Source organism: Procambarus clarkii, chromosome 45 (assembly GCF_040958095.1).
Source record: "Procambarus clarkii isolate CNS0578487 chromosome 45, FALCON_Pclarkii_2.0, whole genome shotgun sequence".
Taxonomy (NCBI): domain Eukaryota; kingdom Metazoa; phylum Arthropoda; class Malacostraca; order Decapoda; family Cambaridae; genus Procambarus; species Procambarus clarkii.
In genome coordinates this window covers 28,686,484-28,694,841 of record NC_091194.1, presented here as the reverse complement: position 1 = coordinate 28,694,841, position 8,358 = coordinate 28,686,484, and positions in this window count along the sequence as shown.

Below are 8,358 nucleotides of genomic sequence, written 5' to 3'. Positions count from 1 at the left end.
GTCTACATTTCTCAAACACACCAATAGTTGGAAAAAGTATTTATTTTTTCCAAGTAACCTTAGTTTTAAAGATTCTACACATCCCATTCAGCTTACTCAGAGGAACTATCTAACGATGAATGATAGATCGGTCTTGTCTCTTTTCTTTATCGCTGAGTTATCACACAGCTCAGCCACTCTTTCATCCCCACATTGGCGCTCGATCCACCAGGTGCCAAATATTTTTCACCTTAGTAATTCTCAATGGAATAGTCGGTGTGTGCTGTTAGCAGAGGAACTTAGTTCTTAGTTTAAAATTCTTTCAGTTGATAGCCGTTAACTACGTAGGATTGGATAGACCGGTTGTTCTGTGCAAAAGCCTTTACATATGATCATAAATAATAATACTAGAGTATGGACCCAGTTCACAAATGCACCATTAGGTTTGGAGACTTAAAACAGTACATTAACCGAAGGAAGACTGACATGTCTCCATCGGAATAAGCACAGAGGCCAACCCTTGTAACCTTGAAACGTAACGTGACCAACATGGTAACATCATTCTTTGCCCAAATAACATTTTAAGAGTAACGAGTGTCGTAACGGGGTCTTCAATCTTATTATTATAACAAATCAAAATCACTGTTACAATGTGTTTCACAATTTGCAACGTACCCTGACCAACGTGCAATCATCATTCTTTCCCCAAATATCTTCTTTTAAGAGTAACGAGTGCCATAAGGTAGTCTTCAATCTTATTCCACATATAAATATTACTGCGAGTCTGTTTTAGCCCCCTTGTAGGACGCACCATGTATCGTAACGCAGAAATCAACGTTCTGTCGTCCAAATAAATATCATTTTGAAATGTAAAGCGTGTCTACCTATGTAACGTGACGAACATGCAAACATCGTTTGCTCATTCTTTTACTGTGTGACTGTTCTAGACCTTGTAAGACACAATGTAATGTCACATAACATGGAAAATCATAGACCTGATATTATATTTTAAAATAGCTTGTTCATTGTCACTGAGTACAGCCCGGTTATCTCAATGCTAGCGTGTTTTTTCAACTCGTAACGTAAAGTGACCAACATGTAAACATCGTCCGTTCGTTCTATTACTGTGTGTTACTACTGATTTAGACCTTGTAAGTCACAATGTAACGTAACATGGAAAATCATAGACTCGATATTATATTTTAAAATTGGCATGTTCATTATCTCTGAGTACAAGCCATTTATCAAGTTTTATTTCAATGCTCGCTCTAACATCCAAAATAGTTGAAGCAGGTATTTACACCCGCCTCGTTTTTATATCTGCCAACCCAGGTGATGCATTAATTAAATAGACGGTATCAATTTTGCTAGGATCAACACATCAAGTCCGTATATGTTCTTTCTTAGTCACTCAGTTTTAGAGCGTCTAACCTTGACTCCGATGATGATGGGGTAAAGACAACCTCGAGGCGTTTAGCACCATGTGAGTGACATTTGGGATTCCGTCCTCTGCCTCTGGGGGGCGTGGACGTCGGGCTCTGGCTGCCAGTAGCTGTTTGTCGCTGACTGGTGGTGGTTGCTCGTTGGTGTGGGGCGTTAGCTGACTGGGGCGGAGGTCAGCAATATGGCGGCGGCTGGTGGTGGCCGCAGCCGCCGTGTGAATACTGCTCGTCTGGAGTTCTCTGCGCCCATGGATTGGGAACTTGTGGCGGCTGCGCTTTTGGATGTCCCGAAGGTGGATATTATGGATCTCCGCGGTCTCGAGAAATTTTCTCCCACTCGCGTGGCGGTGACGTTTGCCACGTCACCTGGATACGAGCGGTTTGTGGGGTGTTGGAACGAGCAGACGACTCCCCTTCCTCATTCGGCTGTGTCTGTGACTGTCTCTGATCCGTGGGGTCCACTGACCTTTGTGAGCGTGCACGGGGTACCTGTTACATTTCCTGAGGTGGAGCTTTCTTCTGTGTTTGCAGGGTATGGTACGGTGTTGCGTCATCGGTACAACTTGTTTAGTGCCGGGCGGCTGCGGGGCCTCCGTCTGGGTACTCGCACGCTGCATATGCGCCTCAAGGAGTCCATCCCCTCTAAGGTTATGTGCTGTGGTCTTCCGCTCCGAGTTTTCTATCCAGGGCAGGCCCGCACGTGCTTCCGCTGTGGGGAGGAGGGCCATGACACTGCCCAGTGTGAGGTTCCTCGAATGGAGACTGCTTCTGTATTCAGTGTGGGGGATTTTCCCCCCCTCCGTGAGAATGGTGCATCCCTGGCCGGTCCTCGGCATGGGGGTGTGACTGGTGGTGCACCTGCGACTGATGTGCCTGGTGGTGCACCTGCGACTGTTGTACCTGGTGGTGCACCTGCGACTGCTGTACCTGGTGGTGCACCTGCGACTGCTGTACCTGGTGGTGCACCTGCGACTGCTGTACCTGGTGGTGCACCTGCGACTGCTGTACCTGGTGGTGCACCTGCGACTGCTGTACCTGGTGGTGCACCTGCGACTGCTGTACCTGGTGGTGCACCTGCGACTGCTGTACCTGGTGGTGCACCTGCGACTGCTGTACCTGGTGGTGCACCTGCGACTGCTGTACCTGGTGGTGCACCTGCGACTGCTGTACCTGGTGGTGCACCTGCGACTGCTGTGCCAGGTGGTGCACCTGCAGCTGCTGTGCCTGGTGGTGCACCTGCGACTGCTGTGCCTGGTGGTGCACCTGCGACTGCTGTGCCTGGTGGTGCACCTGCGACTGCTGTGCCTGGTGGTGCACCTGCGACTGCTGTACCTGGTGGTGCACCTGCGACTGCTGTGCCTGGTGGTGCACCTGCGACTGCTGTGCCTGGTGGTGCACCTGCGACTGTTGTGCCTGGTGGTGCACCTGCGTCTGCTCTGCCTGGTGGTGCACCTGCGACTGTTGTGCCTGGTAGTGCACCTGCGTCTGCTCTGCCTGGTGGTGCACCTGCGACTGTTGTGCCTGGTGGTGCACCTGCGACTGCTGTGCCTGCTGGTTCGCCTGTGCCTGTGGTGTCTCCTGTGCCGGCTGTGGTGGAGGACGTGGCTGCTCCTGATTCCCGTCTTCTACTTCCGGTGGATGTGGAGGTGCATCCTGTTCCTGGTGCTTCGTTGGTGGATGGGCGTGGTGTTGGGAATGTCGTCTCGGTGCCTCCCGTTGTGGGCGGTGCGTTCGCTGCGGGTGATGGAAGCGTCGTCGTTGGTGCCGGCGTTCCTGTTGCATGCATTGCGAGTCCGCTTTCTGCTCCCCCTGAGGGTGCGTTCCATGAGGGGGCGTTGACCTCCCTTGCTCCTCGCCAGAAGCGCGTTGCGGGGGCGCGCTCACGCAGTAGAGAGCCCCCTGACAAACGGATTGAGGCTTCGCGGAGTTGTGCCTTGGGTGGTGCCCCCCCTCCTCCTCCTAATTCTTCTGTGTCTGATATGGATTCCGGAAGTGATGCAGTGCCGGATGGCAGCAAGATTTCCTCGTCGATGGTGGACGTCGGTGATACCTGGTCAGTGGCAGCGGGGTCTCGGCGTTCTTCGCTGGGTGATGCCGGCACTGTCCGCTTCCTGCGGGATCTGAGGCCCAGCATTATGGTGGATTCCCCGACGGTGGGGCGGCGGTAGTTTGAGCCTCAGGATGATGACGGCGCCTCTGCAGTGGGTGGCTCTGTGCCCTCTGGTGGTCCTGGAGGGGCTGGGGGTCATTAATTGGTTCGATGGCGCCTGCTATTGTTTGTGCGTCTCTGAATGTTCGTGGTCTGAATGCTTTGGCGGTCCAATTGGGCCTTGTGGATGTGCTTCGGGAGCAGCGGGTGGATGTGGCTCTGATCTAAGAGCACAATGTTTGGGATGTGTCTGTGTTGCAGGGGTTGTGTGCGGAATATCATGTTGTGTTGAACCCGCCGAGGACGTCCTTTGGGGGAACACTGATGTTGTTTTCGCGGAGGGCATCTATTTCCGTGCTTCACACGGAAATGGATGAAGAAGGGCGGGTCTTGTTTGTTCGGGCTGAGTATTTGGGGGTTGTGATTCCGTTTTTGACGGTGTACGCCCCTTCTGGGGTGGCGCATCGTCAGGACCGGGAGCTGTTTTTTCGGGAGGGGCTTTTGCCGTGCCTGCGGCATGATACACGGGATTTGATCTTTGGGGGGATTTTAATTGTGTTACGTATGTGAGGGATTGCTCTAGTGCTCACCCTCGGAATGTTTCGGCCGCTTTAATTTAGGTTTTGCGTGCGTGCGGGTTTCGCGATGCAGCTGTTTTGTGTGGCGGCTCGTTTGAGTATACCTTCGCTGCGCGTGGGGCGAGTTCTAGGTTGGATAGGTTCTATGTTTCTGGTGGGGAGTTTTTGGTTTTTGATTTTCGCACGGTCCCGGTGGCTTTCTCAGATCATTGTTTGGTGGTTGTCTGGGTTGGTGTCCGGAGTCAGGTGCGGGTGGGGCCTGGGTGGTGGAAACTAAATTGTCGGTTGTTGCGTTGTCCACGTATTTGTGCGCAGTTTCGGGCCTGGTGGGTTGGCATCGTTGCCCGGAAGGCTGATTTCTCCTCTTTGTTCGTTTGGTGGGAGTGGTGTAAGGTGGAGTGTCGGAGGTTTTTTGGGATTGTTGCTAAGCGGGAGGCTGCCGGGAGGTTTGGTCTGCTGCAGTTACTTCAGGCGCGTTTGTCTTCTTTATATGTGCAGTTGAATGCTGGGGTTGACTGCTTTAGTGAGATTGCTGAGTGTAAGGAGCGTATTTGTGATTTGCGTGCGGTGTTGGCTGACGGTGTTCGCGTGCGTGCTCGTGTAGCTGAGCGGGTGGATGGGGAGAGGCTCTCTCCCTTTCTTTTAGGGAGGGAGAAGGCTGCTAGGGGTTCCGTTTTTCTCAAGGGCCTTCGGCGGCCTGATGGGTCTGTGATTTCTAGCACGGAGGGTGTTCTGCTTACCGCTCGGCAGGAGTTGGAGGCACTCTATGGGGAGGTGCATGGGGATAGTGTGCTCGAAAGTTCCTTTTTGGACAGGTGCTTCCCCGGTTTGTCGCGTTCGGAGTGTGACCGGTTGGTGCAGGATGTTTCCACGGTGGAGCTCCTGGAGGTGGTTCGGTCGTTTCGTTCTGGGAGAGTGCCAGGTGCAGATGGCCTGCCCATTGAGTTCTACCTTACCTTTTGGGATGTGTTGGGGAAGGTGCTTTTGGAAGTGATGCAGGCGTGTTTGCGTTTGGGTGCTCTGCCTGATTCCTTTTGTGACGGGATCGTGCGGCTGCTCCCAAAGCCGGGCGATTTGCAGTTGTTTTCCAATTGGAGGCCTATTACGCTCTTAAATGTTGATTACAAAATTCTTTCTAAGGTTTTAGCGCGTCTATGTCGTTGCATCGGTGGTCTCTATGGAGCAATTTTGTGGTGTGCCTGGCCATGCCCTGATGCATTGCAATGCCTTACTTCGTGACGTGCTTCTCTATGCGTCCGAGTATCGGCTTTCGGCGGCTATGATCAGCTTGGACTGGTCCAAGGCCTTCGATCGGGTGTCTTTAGAGTTTGTTTTTAGTGTTATGGTTCGGGTTCGGCTTGGTTTTCCGGTGGTGTTTGTGGGGTGGGTCCGTTTGTTGTATGTCTGGAGTCGCAGTCGCGTTTGTGTGAATGGGTTTTTTAGTTCATTTTTTCCTATTTGCCGTTCCGTTCGTCAGGGGTGTCCCATGTCCATGCTTTTGTATGTGATTTTTCAGGAACCTCTTTTCCGGGCGGTGAAAGCGTGTTCCTTGATTGTGCCTCCTTATCTGCCGTCCGGTCTCCGGCTACTCGTTTGCGGGTATGCTGATGACACCGTTCTGTTTGTAGCTTCGGAGGGTTCTGTTGGAGCTGTCCAGGACGTTCTCCTGCGGTTTGAGTCCGCTACGGGGGCCGTTCTTAATCGGGCGAAATCGGGGTTGATGGGGATCGGTGAGTGGGCCTCCCGCCTGATGTGGGATAGGTCGTGGTTTCCGGTGGTCTCCTCGATTCGGGTTCTTGGGGTTACTTGGTTTGCCTCCTATGACCACTCCTTGGAGTGGAATTGGGGTGCTGTCTCTCGGTCGGTTGGTGTTGCAGTTGGCCTTTTGTCGCGTCGTCCTTTGACGATTTATCAGAGGGGACTGCTTGTTGCGTGTAAGGTCTTGTCGCGTGTTTGGTTTGTGGCTCGATGTTTCCCGTTGGATCGTCGGAAGGCCTTGAGTTTGGAGAGTGTGGTGTACAGAGATGTATGGTGTGGGCGTTATCAACCGGTGCGCCGTTCGACGTTGGTGTTAGGGGTGAGAGAGGGGGGTGTTGGCATTCCTGACGTCTTCACGAAGGCCAAGGCCCTCTTCTGGGTCTCGTTGCGTCAGGGGCTGGTTCTCGGTGGGGGGTTGAATACGCTGGGTGTTTTTTTCTGCTCGCTTCGCTTCAGTTTTTTGGTTGATTTGGGGGTTTGTCAGGAGGTGGCCTTGTTTACCCCCCTGTTTATTCTTGGGCCGTGGGGATTCTTCGGGAGCTCTGTCGCCATCCTGGGTTTCTGTCCTTCTCGTGCAAGGCTGTGTATGGGGTGTTGTTGCCCCGGGTGCGGCCTCGAGTGGAGGGCTTATTCCCGTGTTGGGATTGGGGTGGTATCTGGTCGTGTTTGGGGGCACGGTTCTTGGCGCCTCAGCAGCGTGAATTGCTGTTTCGGGTTCTGCATTTGTCGCTGGCGATAAATGAGCGGTTGTGTATGCTTGGCTTGCGTGATTCTGGGGCGTGTGTTCATTGTGGTTTAAGTGAATCGCAGGTGCATGTATTTTATTTTTGTATCCGGTTACAGGGGTTGGTGGACTGGTTTCGGGATGTCCTGGAGGTGTTTTGTGGTCCGGGTTGTTGGGGTGATGTTTTGCAGTTTTTGTTTTTGTATTTTCCGGCTTATTCGCAGCGGGTGCGTAATACATTGTGTTTTGGTTGCTGATTATGTGTTTTGTGTGTGGGTTGGGAGGCGGGAGGGTTTTGGGGTTACCCAAATTTTAGGATTTTTGCGGGGGCGCATGCGGTTTACCTGGTGGTGGTTGCAGCACGCTTTTCCGGAGGAGTTTCGTTGGTGGTTCACAGATGCCTATGTTCGTGGGGTTGCCTTTGGGTCGGTGGATGCCTTGGTGGGAAGGTGATGTTCTCGTCTTGGGTGGGGTTGGGGTGTCGATGTGGGTTTAGAGGGGTTGGGGGGTTTCGGGGTTTGCATTGCTATGCGCTCCCTTTCCGCTTCTTGGGGTGTCCTTGGCGGGGGTTGCGTGTGATTGTGTCTCTCCCCCCTTGATATGCTGCTGCTCCTGTGTGTGTGTGGTGTGTTCCCGTACCTCCGGGTGCCGGTTGTGTCCGTATGCGTGAGGGTGTGTGGTTTTGAGGGGGGTTTTGGCTCCTGCGTGGGCCTGGGTTTTCTGCTGTACTGTTTTATCCTGTTCTTTTTGTGGCCGTGTTTCGCTTTGGCCTGTGACCCATTATTTTGCGTGTTTGGGTGCTGTGTGGTGTGCCGTGGTGGTGTGGGTGGTATGAGTGTGTTTGTCTTGTTGTTTAGGGTGTGTTTAGTGTGTGTGTACATAATGTCTTCTCATTTAGCGTATGTCGTTTTCCTGGGTAGCGCGTGTATGGTCCTATGCTCCTTTGTTCTTCTGTGTGTGTGGTAGACGGGGTTTTGTGCACGTGATTCTATATCCACGTCTGTGTATGTTTTCTGTTATTGGTTCCAGGTGTGTTTAAATGTTATTTATGTACTTTATTGTTTTCTTTATTTTTCATGTAATTTTCTTTGCCATGTTCTGTGTTGCTATGTAGACATGAACTGTTTAGCCTATTGTTTCCATGTACTGTTTTAGCACTTATTTCCCTGTACTGTTTAGCCCATTGCTTCAATGCGTTTTTATTTTGTTCAGCGCTTGTGTTTGTTTTGCGGTTACCGTTATTGTTTAGTGTACAGACTGTTTCTTCCTGTGTACTGTTCCTTCATTGGTATATTTGATTTGTACAGGTTTTCGTTGTTTTGTGTGTTCTTGTATTTGTGTAATTTATAAAAATAAAAAAAAAAAAATAAAAAAAAATGTGTGTGACATTTGGCTCGTTAGCCTTCGACGTCATGGCTTTTCCGTCACCGCCTAATCAGCGGTTGTTTCTCCTAGCCCCCCCCCCCCCACTCACGTGTTAACAGTGAAGAGAACGCAAAGCTTAACATGGATATTGTATCTAGTTTTAAAAAGGATTTGAATAAGAGGAGTCATATTCCATAAAATACTTACATCCACCATTATCTATGAGCAGTAAGAGGAGGTCCTGTTCACCACATATAAAATTCTGTGCATTACACAGCAGTGTGAAATCAAATTCAAAATGTAGCAATACGCTATTAGATAGATAGATAGTCAAAACATATAACATGGATTTTAGGCGATTGC